Source organism: Leptonychotes weddellii, chromosome 8, assembly GCF_054177405.1.
Source record: "Leptonychotes weddellii isolate Sample4059 chromosome 8, ASM5417740v2, whole genome shotgun sequence".
NCBI classification, from domain to species: Eukaryota; Metazoa; Chordata; class Mammalia; order Carnivora; family Phocidae; genus Leptonychotes; species Leptonychotes weddellii.
In genome coordinates this window covers 119,795,619-119,819,061 of record NC_138376.1, presented here as the reverse complement: position 1 = coordinate 119,819,061, position 23,443 = coordinate 119,795,619, and the positions used below count along the sequence as shown (strand labels likewise).

Below are 23,443 nucleotides of genomic sequence, written 5' to 3'. Positions count from 1 at the left end.
CCTTGTGACCTGAAGGCCACATGCCCGAAGACCAGCACACACGGCGCTCACGCCAAGCTCTCCCAACATCACTGGCACTGGCAAGACCACTGAGAGGCCCCCTTTGCCAACTGCTCAAGGACGCACAAAGACCAGGAATCAAAGCCACAGAATGGCTCCAGGGTGAAGCTCAGTCCCCAGCAGCAGATTATAACCTCAACTCTTCTTACTACTTTTGAAATCAAGTAGCTTAACTTTCATGTCATGTTATATTTCAAAAACATAGCCCTGGACCCTGTCCCTTTCCAGACACTGTCCACCCAAGGCCTGCAAATTTGGGGCTCATTCAGTACACACCTGTTGAACTAAATGAACCAACTTCGCACAGTAGAAGGTTGACTCGACCACAGACTGAGAGCAGGAATCATTCCCAACTGGGTCTGGCCAAAAGACCGACATATATGCCCACGAGGACATGTTTCGATCATGAACACAACACTCCTCAGGGAAAAGCAGACGGGATGACAGAGGCGGAGAGCAATGTGCACTGTTGCCTATGGGAATGCCTACCAGCCGTTCAACATCTCCAGCCAATCCCAGCAGGAGAAAACCAGCCTTAAACTAGAACGAGAAGAGTTTATTCAATATTTATGAGGCATTTATTGACAGGAAGGGTAATCTCTGAGGGAAACAATTATCCCTGAAGAGTATGGCAAAACTGAACAGATATTATCAGTCAGGCTTCAGCTATGATTTTTGTCTGGAAAAAAAGAGAATAAATAGGCCAAGTGTTCAGCACCCCTGACTCCTTTACTAAGGGAATTTTATGGTAGTTAAAAACTTTTTTGTTGATAGAGAGGGGGCTGAAAATACTGAAACAACAGATTCCCTGTGAACTTTTTTTAAAAAGAGAAGACATCGTTCAAAGCCCCCAGTGTCTTTAAGTAGAAAAAAATACATATTAGGTACACTAACCTGTAATAATCCGTAACAGGAATGCTACCATGTAGTAACACATATTAGGTATGCTAACCTACAACTGATGTTACTAAGGTATGCAAATATGCATCCAGACCCACAGCTGACAGAGAATTTAGTGAAGTCATTCTGGATAAAGGATACACTGCAAAGATTGTATGGACTGAACAAATACTGCATGTTGCATAAACACTTTTTTATAATAATTCTTTTATTTATTGGATAATAAAATATCAATTTTTAAAAATGGACCACAATCTCATGAACCTAAAAGAAAAAAAAAAAGTCCTTCTCTTTTGTTTTTTGCATTCCCTTCCAATTCCCAATTATCTAAATGTGCTATGTAGCTTTTTAAGCTAAAATCACAAATAAGAATGATGTTTGTTCTTGTTAAAACTGTGATCAATGGGGGCGCCTGGGTGGCTCAGTCATTAAGCGTCTGCCTTCAGCTCAGGTCGTGATCCCAGGGTCCTGGGATCGGGCCCCGCATCGGGCTCCTTGCTCCACGGGAAGCCTGCTTCTCCCTCTCCCACTCCCCCAGCTTGTGTTCCTACTCTCGCTATCTCTCTGTCAAATAAATAAATATTAAAAAAAAAAAAAACTGTGATCAATGACCACCCCCAGAAATGTCCAACAATGTGAAGGAATCCACAAATATGTCACCACAATCCCAACAACCACTGGGACCTACTGAATTCCATAGCAAAATATCTTTCAAGGGGAAATGCAAGATTTACCTTTTCTTCATTTGCCTCGAGCTCAGGCTTGAACTGATGCGTTAGATTCCCAAAGTCTCCATTTCCTTGTAGTGTAGAGTTTACAGCAGAGGAAAGACTGCTTTGTCTCTGGCCCCAGGCCGGCTGCTCAGAAGGAGCGACTCAAAGGGAATAAGAAGCAACCCCCCAGGGGCCAGATGGTTCTGTGAGGAGGACCGGGGCTGAACGGGGACAGCAAGCACAACGGAGGCGTGGGGACACTGCACAAAAGCAGATTTATGGCTGGGCAAGGCGGTGAGGGAAACTCAGGTTCTACCACCATTAGACACCAACAAGGCTTCTCATAGAATTCCAGCGAGATTTTCATACTGAAATAGGAGCCTCATCCTTGTCCAAGGCCAACATTCCAGATGGTGATAAGAACTAAGAAAAAAGATGAGAATAGGACTAGCCATCATTAACTGTAACAGTATCTACTTGGTTTCCTTTATTTGGGGGGTGCGAGGTTGGAGAGGGGGAACCTCAATCATTAAAAAGAAAAATCTCAGAATCCTACTCTGGTTTGTGTCAGAGAACTTGAATTTAAGACCTGTTTCCATCTCTTAAATGGCACAAGTCTTTGGGCAAATTACTTACACTCTCTGAATCTCATTTCCCCCACTTACAACTTGAGGATAAAAATATCTACCCTACTTACCTCACAGAGTGAGGACTAGGTGTGGAAATATACATGAAACCACCTAAGAAACTAGGAAACACAGCACAAATCTACAGTACTATCACTAATTTTTAGTTATAAGTCTAATTCTGTATACTATGATATCAAATCTTAGGACAGTGTGTTGTTCCAGACATCTTATTAACTATTAATTATGTTAATTATGTTTATATACAATAAATCTTCCAAGTTCTGTTAGCACTCTTCTGATGTTTATCAATTCTCCGAATTATAACAGCATCATGTGTCAGAGGTCTGCCAAATGTCAACAAAAACAGTGACACAAGCCATGTACTTATGTTATTAGACACTCATGACAGAAAATGGACGAAAATAACCTAACTGCTCATTGAACAACTGGTATGACTTTAAAACAGTCACTCTCAGCACCACATCAATTTTGGCCCCATGGGGACATTTGGTAGCATCTGGAGACATTTCCAATTGTCACAACTGGAGTCAGGGCATCTGGTGGGTGGAATGCAGTCCACGGGCCACAGGATGGCCCCCATGTGTTCCCTGGCCCAATGTGTCAATAGTGTTGAGGCTGAGAAACCCTGCCTTCAAGTTTTACTGCCTGTCTTATTAAAACGGCTATAATACAAGAATATGCCAAAAAATCGGAAACAAATGCATTCATCTCTGCCAGGATCCAAACTTAGTAACAAACGCTTTAAGTAGTGCCCAAACCTGCTTCTCTCAATCTGAGTCAATGAACTACAGTCAGAATTTGAGAACTGAATGCCATGACTCAAAGAGGCTCACTGCTAATCACAAGAAGACTTGAACCCAATTTGTAAAGGAAGCAGGCGAAAGGAGCATCTGGTCTCCACGGGAACAGTGCTTAGGAAAAGTGATCCTTACAAATAAAGTGGGCAGAAAGCAAGCTGCTGCTAAGGCCTCAAAAGCTAAACATCCATTGTGGAGCCCTATCAGTTCTTTCACTTCAGCAGGATGCCTTCCAAAGGCACATTCACAGACGAATGGACAAACCAATCTGCACCTCGGAATGCCGAGGACAAGCATGGCTGGTGTTAGGCAGGGAGGGGGTAATAAATTCCACAGAAACAATAGCCTGGCTTTAGCACCGTTCATCTCCTAAGGAAGCCAATTTATCACAAGGAGGGTCTCCTCACTCACACCTGTTTTATAACAAATTCTAACATCTGCAGCATTGCTTTAGAAATGTTTGTTCAACTGTGGGTCATGAAATTCATGTAATGAATCAGTGACCAGTATTTTTAAAAGAATAGAATAGAAAGAGAGCAGAGTATAGAATAAAATAGGAGAGAAAATAGAGAAGTGCATCCCAGTAAAGGTAAAAACTGTTTTATGAAATTAAATTCGCGTGTGTGCTTGTATGTTTGCCTGTATACCGAGTTGTGAAGAACAATCATATTTTCATGACCAAAAAAAAAAAGTGTGAAGAACAATCATATCTTCATGACCAAAAAAAAAACAATGACTTACAAAACCACAACTAACAGCTGAATGGCACATCTGTTTTAGGAAGTCCCAAGGACAAACAAAGTCTAGAGAGTCTCAAAATATTTGCTCAATCACTGCCGCAGGCAAACACTTGAGCTAAAGGAGGAGATGAGGGGCAACCATGGTCAGCATGCAGTCCTGGGCCCCATAAGCTGGGCACATGGTCCTCACTCTCCTTCATTCTACAACTTAAGAGAAACTTTCACTGGATGTTCAAATTCTTCAGAGGAAAGTTAAAAATTACCACCAGGGGTGTGTGTGTGGCTCAGTTGGTTAAGCACCTGTCTGGCTCAGGTCATGATCTCAGGGTCCTGGGATCGAGCCTCCGTGTCAGGATCCCTGCTCAGTGGGGAGTCTGCTTCTCCCTCTCCCTCTGCACCACCCCCATCCCTGCTTGTGCTCTCTCACTCTCTCTCAAATAAATAAAATCTTAAAAAAAAAAAAAAAATTACGCCCCAAAAATGTTAACTGAAGACCTGAGTCTTGAAGGATGAGTGGCATCTTGTTAGATGAAAACAGAAAAGAAGGGCCTTCCAAGGAACAGAAAAGCAGTTTCTAAGACATGGGCACTCTGTGACGGCGTGCTGAGTCCCTAAGTGACTGAATGGAGAAAGACCCCAGCTTGTTCAGGAAAAACTGATCAAGGGCAGCAGGGCCTGACCGCTGGTATCAGGGACAAAGTTTAGAGAAGGGGGAGGTGGGAGAGGAGGAGAAGCTGGGGAGATGTTGACACTCGTTAGCCCATCACCGCCCCCCCATCCCCCTGCTGTCCCAGAAGTACCACGGTGTGAGCCACCTCCCAGGGACACCTGAGGATACGGTCTGGAGAAGGAGCCCACAGTAGTCCACACCTCAAAAATCAGTGCGGGGGCAGCCCTGGCAAAGGAGGAAAATGTTCTTAGTGCTGGCAGAAACTCAGCTGAAGTGACACGAAGAGTTCCACTAACCATTTAACACGAATGTGGAGAGCCTCCTACATATGTCCCCCTCTGTCCTGGGACTCTGAAGGAAACAAAAGGTGTATGATCTGATCCCGTCCCCAAAAGGGCTTCTCAGATGGCATAGGGAGGGGCTAATTACCAATACGAACCATTTGTAGAACCAATAAGGGAGTTTATGACAATTTTAACAGCATGGAGTTTATGAGCGAGGTGGTGAGACCAACAATCCCACAAATATTACTGGTATGTCACTGGAATGTCAGGGAGTTGAGAGGCCCAGCTACATTTGGGCCATCACAGAAACTGAAAATATTTCAGGGTTTGAGTTTGTTTGTTTGTTTGTTTTAAACACCTTTTCAAGCAAAACTACAGAATATAGTTTAAAACAAAATAATCCTAGGGGTGCCTGGGTGGCTCAGTCGTTAAGCGTCTGCCTTCAGGTCAGGTCATGATCCCAGGGTCCTGGGATCGAGCCCTGCATCGGGCTCCCTGCTCTGCGGGAGGCATGCTTCTCCCTCTCCCACTCCCCCTCTCTCGCTGTCTCTCTGTCAAATAAATAAATAAAATCTTTAGAAAAATAAAATAATCCTAGTGAAAATAATAGCTTTTTCTTATTTTTTCTTTTAGAAATTATCAGAATGTCTTTCATACATTTTCATCCATGTTCTTTCAGGTTTGTTTTTTTTTTTAAATATATCAAATGTTCAGTCCCACCCTTTTCTCCCAAGTCTACTTCAAATCTCACCCAAAATTTGGCCAATGTCCTTGCCTCTACAGACCTCATGTAGTACATTTGGTGGTGGCCAAAGATTCACAAGATACAAATTTGCTAGCATGACTTTTCAATAACCTCTCGTTTTAAACTTTTATGAACAGGAACCCTTCCACCAAAAGGGAGTTCAGGCTTGGGTAAGTACTTCCCAAGCTTTGTGTGGAAACAGAAGCCCTTGCATGGGACCCCGGGCCGTTAACCACATGGCTTCTCAGAGACTCGGAGACCAGCAGGTAAGGCGCGTGCTTCAGTAAAATCAGAAGCAGGCGTTGCACTCCCGAACCTCAATCACGTTCTGTGACCAAAATACACCATGGTAATTGTACCTAGTGACTCTTGGCAAAATCTTGCTGCATTATACACTGTTCCATTTAAGTTAAAAAACGAACAGGCTTAAACCACACATTTTTTTCCCTCATTTGAGTAGGCGCTCTCCTCGCCCTTATAAATGTGTAACTCTTCTACTCCAGCTCAGCGTGCAGCCTGATAGGAGAGCTCATTTCTCCTAGTCTAAGGCTTAAAGCTACAATAGAAGCTGTTCTGGGGTCCGCAAGTAAAATTAAACCAGTCCCTGCTGAATTTTTCCGTAAATTATATGATTATTCACAACAAACCTAGTAAGATTTTAGCTGGCAAATTTACAGAAACTTTCAGGAAAAAAATGAATAGCATTAGGTATAGTTTAAATTGCATAATTTAGGGGCCCCTGAGTGGCTTACTCAGTTAAGCATCTGCCTTCAGCTCAGGTTGTGATCCTAGAGTCCTGGGATCAAGCCCCACATCAGCCTCCCTGCTCAGTGGGGAGTCTGCTTCTCCCCCTTCCCTCCGCCGCTTCCCCTGCTTGTGTTCTCTCATTCGTGCTCTCTCTCAAATAAATAAAATCTTTAAAAAATAATAATAATAAAATAAATTGCATAATTTACAGGAGTTTGCAATTTTTTTGATACCTAAAGTAGATGGACACACAGAGGGAGGGAGAAGATCCAAGGTGCCCTGAACTGCTGTGTGCCAAGGCTACCTGGGGCACAAGAACCCCAAAATCTTGCAGGATCATCCCTGTCACCTCCAGGGATTAAATAATTTCACCAAGATCACTAAGGGGTCAAGGCAGGAATCCAACCTGGAAATTTTTTAATACTGTTTTAACATATGCATTACATCAAAATAATTTTAAATGTTTCTGTACTTTTCAACCTGAAATTATCCCTTTTTTTTTAAACAAAGTACAATTTAACTTTCAGGCTTGTCTTCTAGAAGAACATTTGTGATCTATGTCCCTTTCATAAAGAAAGCACTAAAAAAGTTCTTCTCTGGTGGTATCCTTTTCCCAGGCAGCAAAGGCTTGTACAGCTGGGAATGGGGCGAGGGGAAAGAAATGAAAAACTGAACTTTTAAGTTAACTGAGGAGCTTTAAGGTTACAATGTAGTCTTTCCATTTCACTGCTTTACAAAAAACATCACACAAAGGAAAAATCTGTTTTCTTGGTGGTGTAAACTTCATGGTCACTAACCTAAATATCCATTGCAATTTAGAATATACCTCCCTGGGGCACCTGGGTGGTTCAATCAGTTAAGCACCCAACTCTTGGTTTTGGCTCAGGTCATGATCTCGTGGGTCATGAGATTGAGCCCCACGACAGGCGCCACACGCAGCAGGGAGTCGGCTTGAGGATGCTCTCCCTCTGCCCCTCTCCCTGCTCACGTGCATGCATGCTCTCTAATAAATAAGTCTTAAAATATATATATATATATATACACACACACTTCCCCAAGGCTGTGAGGGTGGGACATGGTGACCAAGACCAAGGTGGGGAGGGTGTGGGGATGCAGAGGGAAGGGGCAGTCAAAACCACAGAACAGCCAAGTGGCATCTTCCTGAAGCTTCAATTTCATCCAATGCTAAGTAATTTTATAATTGCTTCAATAAAGAAATACATCATGAAGTAAAATATAAAATTTACATGTTTAAGGTAAAATATAGGAGTCCAACAATATTTAACATTTGCATTAGGCTGTTGTAGCTACCTCGTCAGGCATCCTAGGTAAGATACACTTTCACCAATTAATGCAATATATGTTTACTGAATAACTATTTTGTGTTGGACACTGTTCCAGGCCTTGCGGATATAACAATAAATAGACCCCCCCAAAAAAATTCCTGCTTTCATGGAGCTTTTATTATAGTGGGGGAGGGACGAACAACAAATGAGAAAAGTAAGTAAATTACTATAAGGTGACAAGAATTTTAGCAAAAAAAAAAAAAAAAAGAAGGGGGGATGGGCCATGGGGGGTGATGGGCTAACAAGGGGTACTGTCATTTTAGAAAGGGGAGGAGAGGAAAGCCTCACCGAATGGTGGCATTTAAGCAGACTAGCAGGACAGAGGCCATGTGGATTCTGGGGAAAAGACACTCGAAGCGGAGGACAGAAAGTACAAATGCCCAGAGACGTAGAACAGGCGGGCCAGTGTGGCTGGCACAGAAGGGGTCAAAGAAGGGACAAGGAGCCAGAGAGTGCAGCCCAAAGGGACATTTTCAGGCCACTGGCTTTCGCCTCGATACTGAATGTCATGATTATGACTACAGAGGCTCATCGAGGGGCCTATTTCAAGAGGACCACTGTGGCTGCCCTGTGTTGGATTGCTGGCAGCTTTGTGGAAGCTGGGGGTGGGCGGCAATTAGGCTGATTCAGGTGAGAGACATGTGGGCTGCACTTGGTGGGAGTGATGAGGAGTGGTCTGAGTCTGGATACAGTGGTAGGGAGGGCCAACAGGATTCCCAGGTCGATGGGCATGAGTGGTGACAGGTCAAGATGATTTTCATTCTGGAAGAATGGAGAAGGCACAGCAGAGGCGGCTTAGGAGGAGACAAAGAGTTGGGTTTGATATGTCTGTTGGACATGGAAGTGGTAATACTGAGCTGACAGCTGGACGCAGAAGCCAGTGTTGAGGGGAAAGGTGGGCCTGAGGTACAAATTTGCTACTCCTCCATATGAAGGTGGTATTTAAAACATAAATGGATGAGTTCTCCAAGGAAGTAAGTAAACAAAGGGAAGAGAAGAGGCCTGGGGCACTCCCTCGTGAAGAGGTCAAGGAAATAAGGAGTCGAGCACATGAAGGAAACAAAAGGAACAGTCAGTGAATCCAATTAAGAGGAAACCAAGAGAATATGCTGCCCTCAAAGCCAATCAAAAACTGTATTTCAGGGAGGAGACTGTGAGGAAGTGCCAAACGTTTCTGAGAGTCCAAATAACAAGGACTGGGAGATAACAGAGCACTGAACCCAGCACCAGGGAGGTTTATCCATGAACCTGACCAGTGGAGTAGGGGTGGAGAACGCTGGGGTGGCGTCAGGGTGAGGACGAGGTCAATGAAAGGAAAGATGGTGAACAGCAAGAACTTGCTCCGGCTTTACTGTGATGAGGAACAGAGCAACCGACTGGCAGCTAGAAGGACAGAGGAATCCAAAAAGGGCGGTGGTCACTGGTGTGTGGGTCTCTGCCTGTCTGCCTGTCTGTCTGTCTTCCAGAGAAATCGCAGCATGTGAATGGAAATAACTGGAGAGAAAATGTGCTGTGTGATAGGGAGAGGACTTACTGCTGAAATGTCCTCAAGTAGCCAAAGCAGAAGGACTCTCACGCACACGAGGAGGACCCAGCCCAAAAGCAACCACCCGGTACTCAGAGAGAAACTTTAGAAAGAACATTTAAGAACAACAATACATAAGATGTAGTAGGGCGCCAGGATGAAAGGGCATTAACTCCAGCGCACAACTCTTGGGGAAGCTGCTTATTACTTTGTCTTCTTATAATTTCCATTTTTCCCCTAGAAGTCACACGTGGGGGGGCGGGTAAAAGGGCAAGTGAAGGTCTTTGCTAGGTGCCAGTTATTTCCAGGGTGTTTTACTGGTGTTTTGTGTTTCACTTGTCTGGCTGTTTTTGGCGCATTTGTGACCATCCTATCAATGTTGAACAAAATACATCTGCACATACACACACCTATACGCCTGTGTATTCCTTGAGTTTATGTACACTTTTCATCAAGCTCTTTACTCTCTGTTAACTTTTACTATCGTGAGTTTTCCTGGTTTATGACTGTGTATAATGAGTCCTTTCACTTGTCACTCTACCTTCCAGGAGTGGCTGCAGAGGACTTGAAAATATTTTCATCCTCTCTGCCCTCTAGAGCTCCTTTTCACCACCTTCAATCATACGCATCCTCAGCTTCTGTCTTTCCCAGTTCACAGACTCTACTCTGCATCCCTTAAGCCCTTCCTTTCCACACATCTCCATTTTAGAAGCCCTGCTCTAACAATTCTGCCACTACAGAGATGTGTCACGGTCAAGTACAAAAACAGGATAAGGAGTATTTTCACTTTCCAATGTTGTCCTAAAGATAGCCAGGATTTTTAAACCTTTATTTAAGTCTTAGGAACGCCCTGGACCAACTCCTTCCTGACATTATCTGTAGCACCTACTACATCTCTTTCCTACAGTGAAATGGTAACTCGGTCTATCACTTTATATGTGAAGTTTATTTTTCCAAAAGCGCCTTGCATTACCTTGGCACAAAAGAATTTGGGGGGGGGGGAACTCTTCATCTGTCATCTAAGGCTGAACCAGGAAGATTGGCAGATGAAGTCTAACCAAAGCTGTCCCGTCATCAGAGGCTAGTGCAGTACATGTACACCTAAAATTCTCTCCGGTGATAAATCAGTGGGAATGATAACCCCCAACTGAGTGTACGGCTTTGAATTTCATTGGGATACAAGAGAGACAAGTCTTGTCTCCCACCAGAGCTTTAAGTCTGGTCCGATAAGTAGATAGGTAAGTAAATGAAAGAAAGAACGGAGAGAGGGAGGGAAATGGACAGGGGTACATGTGTAAACATACACATACACACATATGTACATATGTACACACAGACATGCCTCTACCATTTACAAAAAAAGAGCAGTACATACCAAAGTATTTTTGATTCAACAAACAGCTAGTCTCAGGAAGTGGCTAACAAGATACCTGGTATCCCATCCCAGCTCAGCGACTAACCATCACAGTGACTCTGGACAAGCCACGTCAGTGCTGTGGTTTTCCAGTTTTTCCATTTGAAAATTGTCTAAGGTCCCTTTGCAGCCTGACAATACCATGGGCTATAAATAGCTAACAATAGTGTATAATATATTCCTGGGATACTGATGTTACAGCCTCCTGCCATTTATAAGCCTACTTTAGATAGGACTGAGTCAGAAAGACACTCGTCCTGCCATTAGCAGAATTCAAACTATTACAAACACAATGCTGCGTACTCGTGTGTGTCAACAGTCAGAAAATCAGGATTATCTCCTACATTATTACTGCCTTTCCCTGTCTTTAATATTGTTGCTATTATTTTCGATTCCAGGCCTTTTTTTTTTTTTTTTTGAGTCCTAATAAAGCCATTTTTATCTTGGCCTTTACCTAAGGTACACTTAATGTTAAATAAAAATTGCAGAGTATTACTTAAAAAAATTTTTTAACGTCCAGGGGCGCCTGGGTGGCTCAGTTGGTTAGGCGACTGCCTTCGGCTCAGGTCATGATCCTGGAGTCCCTGGATCGAGTCCCGCATCGGGCTCCCTGCTCAGCAGGGAGTCTGCTCCTCCCTCTGACCCTCTTCCCTCTTGTGCTGTCTCTCATTCTCTCTCTCAAATAAATAAATAAAATCTTTAAAAAAAAAAAAAAAAAATTTTTTAACGTCCAAAAAGATCTTGTTCTGAATGTTCCATTAAAAATGATTTCTTTTTAATCTCACAGTGGAGTTAAGGGGTCTCACTAACCCAGTTTATCATCTCCATGTAAATGAACCTTACAAAGTGGGCCAAACCTAGAGGTATGCAGAGGCACAGAAAAGTGTCCCATTAGGGGCGCCTGGGTGGCTCAGTTGGTTAAGTGTCTGCCTTTGGCTCAGGTCATAATCCCAGGGTCCTAAGATTGAGTCCCGCATCGGGCTCCCTGCTCAGCGGGGAGTCTGCTTGGCCCTCTCCCTCTGCCTGCCTCTCCCCCTGCTTATGCTCTCTCTTTTTCTGTCAAATAAATAAATAAAATGAAAGAAGGAAGGAAGGGGTGGGAAGAGAGAAAGAGAGAGAGAGAGGAAGAAAGAAAAAGAAAGAAAGAGAGAGGGGGGGGGAGGGAGAGAGGGAGGGAAAGAAAGAGAGAGACCCATCCGACATTTAAGGAGCCCATGCTTTCCTTTTCAGACTTCCCCGTGTTCTTCCCACATCCTCCCGATATCTATGGTAAAAAGAGGTTCTAGCGACCTTGCACAAACTTTAAATCTCTGAAAAAGGGAAGTGAATATGTCTCTCCTCAAACACAACTGTAGACCACCAAGACAGAAATATCTACTTTACTTAGTGGTTAAGTGAGGGACCACTTAGGAAGGATAATCTCTTGGCAAGGGGCCCAACCCTTATCTTGCACTTCCAGGCATCCCTGAACGGGCCCGGTCTAAGGAGAGGCCTTTGCAAGTGACTCCCTCTGCACTAAAATATTGAAAGAAAGGTATTTCTACTTGCATTCAAAACACTAAATTTACAGTCGGGTTGGTTTGGACTGGAGTCATAAGGTTCTTCAACAGCCTTCAGTTTCTGACTACAAGCTCTGATAAAAATCAAAGTAGGTTGACAAGTGTTAATCAAAGTAGTTGACAAGTGTTAGAGGAGAAGACAGTGCTCTGTCAGAGCAGCCCTTTCCGGGTCCAAAGGAGAAGTAATAAATAAAATGTTCCCGATGTTTCTGTTAATTCTAACCTACCTGAACAGTCCTCACCACCGCCTCATCCCAAAAAGACATTTCAGCGACGGACCTGACAATGCATGCTGTATCAACAGAGGAGACACAGTGAAAAACACTCATTGCCTATCCTAAAATAACTCATAACCCCATTACACTGAAAGTAAGGAAAAACTATAGGATCCCTAAGTGTGACAGAGGGCCACAGTGAAATACTTAAACGTTAGGAAAAAATCCTCATGGCTCTTCAGCAGTACCCCTACTTTCCAGAAATTCTATAAATAATCTTCCAAGTTACAATGACTTCAAAAAAGCTTCCTATTTCTGTCTCTCCACCTACCAATTTTGTGAGAATTACACGCTTGGCCAAATTAACTTGAAGCTGAGGAAGTACTATGCCAAGCCAGGGTTCCTCAATCCCTGCTGATAAGCTCAGGGTCCAGATAAATGCCTGATGAATGAGCAGCTTCTGAGGGGGTTATGACATAAATCAGCCATTCTACTTGAACTAGGTACCCCCACACACATACACACACACAGATTACAAGGGATTTCATTTCTTTTTCAGAAAGTTTGAGACAAAACTTAAGGACAAACATTAATAAGCAGTGAACATCAAATTACAAGCTTGAAAAAGAAACTCTTAAACCAAACAGCTCACTCAGCTCAAAAACTAAGGACTGATGAAGTTATATAATAACCAGGAAACTAAAAAATACAATCTCTGCCACATTTTAATTTCCCTCTGTGCCCTAAAAGAAATAACTGGTAAAGATAAAGTTATAGTCAATAAGGCTTGAACATGATCAGACTGAGAAAGGGTACTTCCTTGAGCTATCGGGGAAAAATAAATCCAACCACACAGGTCATTAGCTTTTGGAGAAAATGGGGTGGGCAACTGTATGAAATCACCAGTAGGGGTTAGAAAGCATATACACACTCACATTTGAGGGTAATAGAGCCTTATGCAGCCTAAGTACAAAATAACGTAAGACAAAGAAAAGGTCAGCACACAATGAAATATTCCCAAAAGGAGTGTTTCAAGAAACATTTAAATCTCACATATAAAATTAAGTCTCAACTCCAGAAGGGGGAAAATAAACATTTATAACCTTACCTTTGCCAAAACTTTGGACGTAGCCACTGTTTCTCAGGCTCTTTTAATTAGCAGAAAAAGTTTCACCAAGTCAGGGTCTATAAACAAATCCACAAACTCTTCTTGCTGCCCATGGTAAGGCAGGAAACAGCGTTGAACACTTCAAATGCTCGGCCGTTAAGAGCTAAAAACAGATCCTGTGCAATGCTGGATATATTTTTGTCTGCTAGCTACACACCCTCATCATGTTCAATTTTTTCCATTGGTGGAAGAGTATGATGCACACTTAACCAGAAAGTGGTTTTCCATGGGCTGCCTCAAGCGATTAACCAGGACAGCCTGCCATCACGCCTCGGAGCCACCAGGCTCACCCAGCACTGAGCTGCTGTTGGACCCACATTCCAGAGTTTACCACCAGAGTTCCATAGGAACTCGGCCCCAAAGTTTGCTGAATAAAGGTTTACTCACTTGAAGGGAGTCTCAGCTGCTTTTTTAAGCCTTTCGGCAGTAAGAATACACACACACCTACCGTCCTTGTGTTTAGAGCAGTAGTAAACGTTCTGTCTGTCTCCAAAACCACAGCTGGAATGTTACGGTCATAAAAACCCTGCCTCAAGAGCGGCCCTTAAATAATTTCGAGATTTGCAAAATATCGGGTGTACACTTACTCCATGTTCCTTGCCGAAGTCATTTCATTTTTAAGTTAGCTGAGCTGCGGTGCCCTACATTCAAAGTGCTTGTTATTCCAACAGGTTGCTCTTTTATGAAAAATAAGCACGAGACTGCCTTTTAAAGAAAAGTGTTTCAATTTAAAGTATACCCAACAGGTAAAGCGAAAGTTTAAAATCATTTTATATTAAGTCTTGGGAAAGGTGTGCTGAAAGGGAGAACAGGATTACATGTGTGTAGTTTTAAAATTTTTGAAATTATATTCTACAGAAGGAAACAGCTTAAGCAGAAGTGTTCCAGTTATCCTGGACAAACATATGACAGCAGCTTTTTAAGGCAGTATTTTCATTATTTTTAAAATGTGGATGGATCTATGTATGCAACTGACAAGATTCTTAATATTCAAGACCGGATTGTACTACAGACATAGAAGCTTTCAACTCCCTATCTTGCACGAAAAATGAATTGCTACATATGCATACACACATCTACACATGGGAGAACATGCATGAACACATAACTTTTTTCCCCCACATAGGTTCCATGTAGTTAATACCCGCCTGAACATACACTTTCTAATCTTAATTAGCAAATACTAAGAGCCATTACATCCGGTCATCTGTCCAATAGTTACTAAAAGTAGTCTAAACTCTACAAAACTTTATTCATGAACACAGAACCAAACAGCCTTTAGTGCTGGTGAAGCGCACCTGAAAAACTGCCTTTTCCAATCCCCTCATTTCACAGATGAAAAACGGAGGGCTTAAGTGACTTTTCTAGGTCACAGAGCTGGTCAGCAACAGGCAGGAGAGCAAGAACGTGCCACTCAAGTAACCACAACCCTCAGGGCCGAAGTCAGAAGGTTGCCACAGAAGCCAAGTCACATAACAGAAAACATGGGGATTCCCAAAATGTTAATTTGATGTGTGTGTATGTGCGTGCGTGTGTATTAACAAATACCCTGGGCTGGGCGCCTGGCTGGCTTAGTGGGTACAGCATGCAACTCTGAATCCCAGGGTCGTGAGTTCAAGCCCCACTCTGAGTCTACTCAGGGGAAAAAAAAGAAAAAAATACCCTGGGTAAATAGAGAAGAAGACAGAATGCTAAGTCATCAAGCAGCATCATTTCTGTTATTAAAATAAAAGCAAAATGAAGTATCAGCCAGCATAAAAGAAGTACTTTCTTGAAACAGAAGAACTACTCCTGAATATAAAGGGAGAGAGAGGAGAATTAGGGAAGAAGGAAGTTTAAGAAGATGTGCTTCTCAATGTGAAAAATGTATCAGAAAACAATGAACTGTGTGGAAATATTTGCATGCCCCTGTTCTAGTCCTGCCTCTAGATTTAAAAAAAAAAAAGGATCTTATTTATTTATTTAAGAGAGAGAGAAAGAGTGAGCACGAGCAGGAGGGTTGGGACAGAGGGAAAGGAAGAAGCAGGCTCCCCGCTAAGCAAGAGGCCCCACGTAGGCACCCTGTGCCTCTAGATTTTAAGATAATTCTGACCCTCTGATGTGTGTTACATGTAGATCTGCTGATGCCAGAGATGCCAGTAAGACTGAATTATCTCCAATATTCCTCAGACATTTCCAGTGGCTTTGTACTGTCTCGTTCCATTTTTTAATCACTGAGGTCATCCAAATAACCTTAGTTCTATGGGTGTATAAAGAGGCCCTTAGAGTTTCAAACTAAGATTTTTAAAATTCTTTAAACTCTGCCTAACTACAATAAAACACTCTCAATTTAGTACTCCATCCTAAAATTACAAAAGCCAGCATATCTCCAAATCATAAAACCAGACATTATCTTTCTAATGCTTCATTCTGAGATAATAACATAACAGGACATAAGTGTTAACAGGCATCTAAAGTTAAGTTCCTTGGCAAAGATCTCCAAGAATTACATAAATTACTACTTAAGAATTATTCTATCCTCAAACATACAATGCAGAAGGACACATATAAAAACAAATACAGCAACATGCTAACAATTATAGAATTCTAGTGGTGGTGGTGTTCACTGTACAATTCTTTCAACTTTTTGTATTTTTGCAAATTCTCTTAATAAAAAGTTGGGGGAAATGACATATGTACACGCATGCATATGCACGCACACAGTCAAATTCCTATAAACAGAAAATAGAAAAGTAGTTGCCAAGGGCTAGGGGAAAGAAGGAGAGGTTGGTAAAAACTTTTGTTACAGAGGCTCCTGGGTGGCTCAGTCGGTTGGGCTTCTGACTTGATTTCGGCTCAGGTCACGATCTCAGGATCCTGGGATCGAGTCCTTTGCCGGGCTCCAAGCTCAGCAGGGAGTCTGCTTCTCTCCCTCTCCCTCTGCCCCTCCCCCTGCTCTCACTCTCTCTCTAAAATAAATCAATCTTTAAAAAAAATATTTTGTTACAGATGAGTTATGTCTGAGGATCTAATGTGAAACATGGTGACTACAGTTGTTAACACTGTATTAGATAACTGAAATTTGCTAAGAGTAGAACTTAAATGTTCTCTCTCACACAGGATAAAGTGAGGTGACAGGTGTTCTTAATTAACTGGAGAGAATCCTTTCACGCTGTATACATATATCAAATCACAATGCACACTTTTAAGTATCCTACAATTTTATATGTCAACTACACCTCAAAAAGGTGAAAGTTTTAAAAACTATCATGTTTTTAGTAAAACCTAGTCTTAGTCAAGACTAAGCAAAAGTTGTTACTAACCTGATGATAACCATGGACATGAATATCTTATATTCCACTATCACCTGACTAATCGTAATTCATAAAAAAAAAAAAATAGGCCACAAAGTATAGTGGAAATATCTCAGGCTTCAAAATCAGTAGATCTGGGTTAGCAATTCATCCTAGTGACTTTAGAAGCCTTCTGAATCCCAGTACCTTCATCCTAAGATGGGGTTGACAATAATAATGCTTATCTCCAATAATAGATAAGGATGTACTAATCTATAGTTACAAGAAAAACAAGACATTAAAATACATTTTAAAAAGTAACATGAGAGAAATGACATCTCTGCTTAAAATTCAAGAAACTCAACTCCTTCCATATTCTTCACCTTTGAGGAAAAACACACAACGATATGAACAAAATATCCTACACCAAGCATTATTCTTTACTGATAACCTTCAGTCAATTCTAAGGATTTCATCTGGTAAAAAATTAATATAGTTTATTAAATAATGAATTTATTGTTAAATAACAAAGGCTAAATATGTATATTTATTGCTAAACATATTAGTTATTGTTAAAAAATAAAAGTTAAAAATATAAATGACCTCTATTCAAAAAGGATTCCAAAATATTAAATAATCTCTCACAAATATAAACATCCACCTTCAACAAAATTAACAAATGAGCAAAGACTTCGCAATACACTCATGTTCTTGAAAAGAGCTTTAGTCTGCTGTTTCTGATAGGAAAAGCAATACTTCAAATAACGTGGACTAAAAGAACACGGGATAGGAGTAACACCATTACAAAAAAGTCCTAGATGAAGGCAACACTACAAGAAAATGAAGCGTGTGAAATACCCGTGAAAAATCATAAAATCCACAGAAATATGACCTGGGGAGGTGAATTTTCTCCCCATTTCATCAAAAAGGGATCATTTTAAAAGTCTTCCAAACCAAATGCTTCCCAACAAGCCCAGAGAACACAGTGAGAGCTTGCATGGCCAGCCTTCATTTCTAAAACTGCCGCGGTTGAAGGTTTTACCTCCCATGTGCCACCCTGAAAACCCACTTGTGTGAACAACTGGCAGGTACAACTCTTTCGCCACCTTGTTGTTCCCAGCTCAGGGCCCACGCTTCCGAGTTTGCCTGCCCTGACCTCAGCCCCTGCTGTGTGATACTGGACCCCTCACTTAGCTTCCCAGCTTCTTAATCTGTAAAATGGGGATAATATTACCTGCCCCACAGGGCTGTTGTAAGGATTAAGCAAAAATAATACATGCAGATTGTTTGACACAAGGCCCGCCTGAGAACGCAAACTCCATTAAGCAGAAATTTTGTTAAAAGTGTTTACAGTTAAGGGGCGCCTGGGTGGCTCAGTCGTTAAGCGTCTGCCTTCGGCTCAGGTCATGATCCCAGGTCATGATCCCCTGCATCGGGCTCCCTGCTCGGCAGGAAGCCTGCTTCTCCCTCTCCCACTCCCTCTGCTTGTGTTCCCTCTCTTGCTGTCTCTCTCTCTCTCTCTCTCTCTCTGTCAAATAAATAAATAAATCTTAAAAAAAAAAAAAAGTGTTTACTGTTAAGTCTACTACTCTAGGGGCACCTGGGTGGCTCAATCAGTTCAGTGTCTGCCTTTAACTCAGGTCATGATCCCAGGGTCCTGGGATTGAGCCCCAAGTTCTCCCTCTGACCCTCCCCCTGGCTCATGCTCGCTCTAATAAATAAATAAAATCTTTTTTTTAAAAAAAAAAGTCTACTACTTTAAAAAGTGCCTGGCACCTGGTGAATACCCAAAAAACAATCCAGTGAGTGAGGGCAGGGAGGGAAGGGAGAGGGTGGTGATGGTGAATATAAAAGGAGAGAAGTGCGCACTTTTTTGTCAGAGCCTCTAAAATCCCTTTATTTAAAATAAGCCAAACCGCGTGTCATCAATACCCATCAAGCAAAACTTTCACCAAGTTTCTGCTTGAAATTCCCCAGCTGTTCTCTTGTAGCATTTCACCTTCCAGGCTGCTCTGGCCTCAAGAGTATGTCTGAACAGCATGAACCATGCATCCTTAAAATCCATAGTCCAATTTTAAAGTAATTCAAAATGCTTTCCTAGCATGGTGGGTACTGCTTTAAGGCCACAGCTTCACAAGTGTTGATGAACAAGAAAATAGAGGGGCGCCTCTGGTGGCTCAGTGGGTTAAAAGTCTGCCTTTGGCCCTGGGATGGAGCCTCTCATCAGGCTCCCTGCTCAGCAAGGAGTGGGCTTCTCCCTCTCCTTCTGCCCCTCCCCCTGCTTGCATGGGCGTGCTCGCATGCGCTCTAATAAAATTTTTTTTTTTAAGATTTTACTTATTTGACAGAGAGAGACAGCGAGAGAGGGAACACAAGCAGGGGGAGTTGGAGAGGGAGAAGCAGAAGATGTGGGGCTCGATCCCAGGCCAGGATCATGACCTGAGCCAAAGGCAGACGCCCAACGACTGAGCCACCCAGGCGCCCATAATAAATAAAATTTTTAAAAAGAAAAAAAAAGGAAGAAAATAGAGCCCAGTAGAATCAATGAAAAACTTTATATTTATTAAGTAAAAATAAAGAGCAAAATAAAATTTCAACTTTTTTTTAAAGTAAATGAGATGGCTACAAAACCAACAGTCAATTTTAAGCTAATTCCAAATGCAGTACTAGCATGGTATATACTGCTTTAAAACCACAGCAAACCTAAATTTCATAATATAAGCTTTTTCTAAGTGTTTCAAAGGCACCAACTATGTAAAAAACATTTTAAAGGAGTCAATTGTCATGAAAATGAGATTTTTTTTTTTTTTTAAAGATTTTATTTATTTATTTGACAGAGAGAGACACAGGGACAGAGGGAACACAAGCAGAGGGAGTGGGAGAGGGGGAAGCAGGCTACCCGCGGAGCAGGGAGCCCGATGCGGGACTGGATCCCGGGACCCTGGGATCATGACCCGAGCCGAAGGCAGACGCTTAACGACTGAGCCACCCAGGCGCCCCGAAAATGAGATTTAATGGAATAAATATTTATGAAGTCCAGGTGGGTACCTTACATTACATAATAAGAAAGTCCCAAGAATTTAACCAAATGACTAGTTACTTACTTTTGCAAGAATGAGCAAATAATGAACTGACATAAAAACTAAGATTTAAAACAAATTCTTAATAAAGTTTTCCCTTTTTTTTGAGAGAGAGAACACGTGCCCACATGAGCAGGGGGGAGGGGTAGAGGGAGAGGGAGACAGAGAATCTTAAGCAGGCCCCACGCTCAGCACAGAGCCCAACCCAGGGCTCAATCTCAGGACCCTGAGATCATGACCTGAGCTGAAATCAAGAGTCAGACGCTTAACTGACTGAGCCACCCAGGTGCCCCAATAAAGTTTTCCTTTAAATGGACTTTTTTTTATAGGTCATTATATCCAAATTAAATACACTTTGACTACTGACAATTACTGATAATGTATAAATTCCTAACTTTTGAAATTAAATAGAATGCTAAAAAGAGGTAATATTTATATATAAATGATAAAAATCTGTATTAAAAAATCATGCTACCAAAAATAAAACTACAAATGAGCTTCCACCAAGATAAAATTAAAATTTTCTGTAGAAAAAATCATTCAGAAAATACACTTATAAATACTAGTCACTAGACACATCTGTTTACAACATTTTTGAAGGGCTCCATTGGAACATTTAAGAAAGTGTAAGTAATCTGTCCAGAATTAAATGTAATCAATTAAAAAGTATTCTATTCAGCCTCCCACTCCACACACCGTATCTTCTTTTTAGGACTGAAGTGAAATCGTTTAAGCTGAAAGGTTCCTAATCAGTTTATTTCAGAGAATAATTGAATCTGAGTTTTTTAAGAGACCACAGAGGTCATCCAGCTAGCCCTATCTTGCTTCTAATTTGAGAACCTCCTACAGTATCCTGACAGATGGGCCACTCTCTTTCTACCCAAATACACTGAGTGATGGGAAGTTCACAGCTCCATTAGGGAGCACATTCCATTGTTTAAAAACCAACTGATGGATGAGAACTCCTTCCAGGGACTTTAAACCAGTCATCCTCAAAATTCCACTAATGAAGTTAGTCTTTCTGTCATTACCAACACACACCCTACTCCTCTCTTCCTCCCAACCACCATACAAACAACAGAACTCCAATTTCATGGCTCTTCCCCTGCTCTCTCTCTCTTCTAGTTTATCTGCACAATGAAGCCAGAACATCCCTTGTAGAACAGAATAAACAAGCAAATCCAGACTATTTTTCACTGAAAATCAAACGTACAAAGAAGTCCTAAGACTTCAGTCTGTGCCTCAGTGGGCTAAGAGTGCAGTGCTCTTGGTAAACACCCCCAGAGTCAACGAGTTTACAGGCCCTCATCTGTTTGGTGCCACAAAGTCTGGGAAGCTTTAGGGGGTCCAAAGGAGAAAACAGAATGGAACCTCATTCCACAGCCCACACGTGTGTGCAAATTACACACTGCTACCATTTCACCCATCCAGGAGTCCCAACAACTGATCTTGGGGAAGACAAGCGAGTTTGCTGCTGAAAGCAAGGAAATGACCTAAAATAGAAGCAAAAAGGTTGTGTCTGAACACAGAGGGAAAAATTTACTGCCCAGGTTAGAGATCACACACACACCATCAGGGCTGTTTAAATGCATGAAATGACAGAGGCCAGAGTACTATATTCTTAAGAAACAGAAGCCATTTGTTTGCAAATTAGGCTTATACCAAGTATTCTTTAGCACACACCCAAAAAATCTTCTGTTCTATTTTTCTGGAAACATGAAACTCTACAAAAATATCTTTATTTTTCCACTACTAATAGAGAAGTAGATAGAACTTTTCCAGTTTTCTCCTAAATCTACTATAAGGAAAACAACCTAAGTAAATGAAACACGGTACCTGACACTCAGTGTTGGGAAGACACGAAGGGTAAATACTGTGGTGGACCCGCCCGCACCTGCCCCATCCACCGGAACCAGGAGCCACCCAGCCCACTGCCACCTGGGAACGCAGAACCCTACCTTGCCAGATGAACCGCATTTTTAAGAATCACTGAACACGCTTTTATATAAAATTTTCACTTTTTAAAGGTAGGCAACTATTTTAAATATCCTTAAAAGACTTGTCAAGGACACATTTTGCAGGCCCAACAAAGCTTATCCACAGCCCAGAAGCAGCCAGAAGCCCACCAGGGTGCACCGTCTGATGGAAATGGTGAAACACAAACAGAAAAATTGTAAATCCTGAAAAAGGTTTATTTAAAAGCAAGCAATCAGCAGTCCCAACTTCCTGACTTTGGAAAGTTAAATCCTGGGTCTCTAGGGACATACATCTCCACACAATCAGTTTGGCCAAGACAACCAGATGCGCACACGGGATTTCAGACAGGGGGCTGCTTCTACATTAGGGGGGTTGTAATGGGCCACACCAGCCACGGCAGCCTCCTTCCTGGGGAGCAGAGAAATCCCTTCTCCGGGAATCTTGATCTGCAGCCCAGCAGCCTCTGGACCCACATCTGTGCAGGGACACCCCCCCCCATTTCCCCCCAGCTCCTAGGTTTCGTTCTACTCATTGGTCCTCGCGTCTCATCGCCCCTGCTCCCTGCTCACAGGACACGCTCTCAAGAGCAGCATCATGCTCCTCACTAAGCTTACTACTTTCTATGCTAAATATTCTAGCTCCTTTACCATTACAAATGGGACACTATTTCCAAACACTCCTAACCATGGTCATTGTTGCCCAGATATTAATATCCTTCTTAGATCTAAGGTCTAGAAAGAAAGAAAAAAGGAAACGAAAAATCATGAAGCCCTGTGCCAGGACTGTTACATGTATTTTCATATTTAATTCTCACAGTAATCCTCTTTGAATTGTATTATCAGCACTACTTTGCAGATGGAGAAACTGAGGCTAAGCAAAGCCAAGTAATGTGCTGACGGTCACAAAACAAGCACAACTAGAAAACTCAAACCAAGTCTGTCTGATACCAAAGAGACAACAATATTGTCATACATACAGAAAATGGCACATCTGTGTTTAATCACTATGACAACTAATTAAAATTATTAATAATTATAAGCAAGCCTTTTCTTTCTGGTGACTTTGGGGAATGGCCTGTTTTCATCCACGTAACGCAAAAGCAAATGCTCAAAGTCTTATCTCCACTTTATGAACAGTATCCAAATATATTACCTTTAAACCTAGCAGATATATTTAATATATAAAATTCTGAGTTATATACTAAATAAAATAGCAGAAATTTATGTAACACATATACATACTAACATCCTCAACTCCATGAGGAAAACGTCTTATTACCCTCACTTTAGAGGGTAATAAGAAAATAAGGTACCAAAGCTTAAATAACCTGCCCCAGGTCACTGAACCAGGAAATGTCAGAGACAGTATTCAAACAACTCAGGCAATCTGACTCCAAAAAAATCTAACTTTTATGCTTTTCAAATAGGTGTGTTTCAGTCATGGTATCTGAACTTCATTAAAGCCTAAATAAAACAGTCACCGAGGCTAATCAGAAATTCCTTTTAAATGTTCTAATGTAGATGATATAAAGGTCAACCAACACAAAAGTTACCAGTTATCATCAAAATTTCTGACTTTAAT

General features: G+C 41.8%; 1 protein-coding gene across 3 annotated transcripts in view; it reads right to left on the bottom strand.

Annotated features, from left to right (window-relative positions):
• Nucleotides 1-23,443, bottom strand: part of TIAM2 (TIAM Rac1 associated GEF 2) — a 225,615-nt gene that overhangs the window by 108,296 nt on the left and 93,876 nt on the right. The window contains exons 1-2 of one of the 3 annotated variants that reach the window (XM_081829178.1): nucleotides 13,474-14,236; nucleotides 1,695-2,096 (exon numbers count right to left, since the gene is read on the bottom strand). The exons of 1 other annotated variant lie outside the window; for it this stretch is intronic. The gene's annotated coding sequence lies outside the window, so the exon portion shown is untranslated. Of the gene's footprint in view, nucleotides 1-1,694; nucleotides 2,097-13,473; nucleotides 14,237-23,443 lie in introns of those variants that run through there. One more of the 3 variants, XM_081829177.1, reaches the window with a different exon arrangement.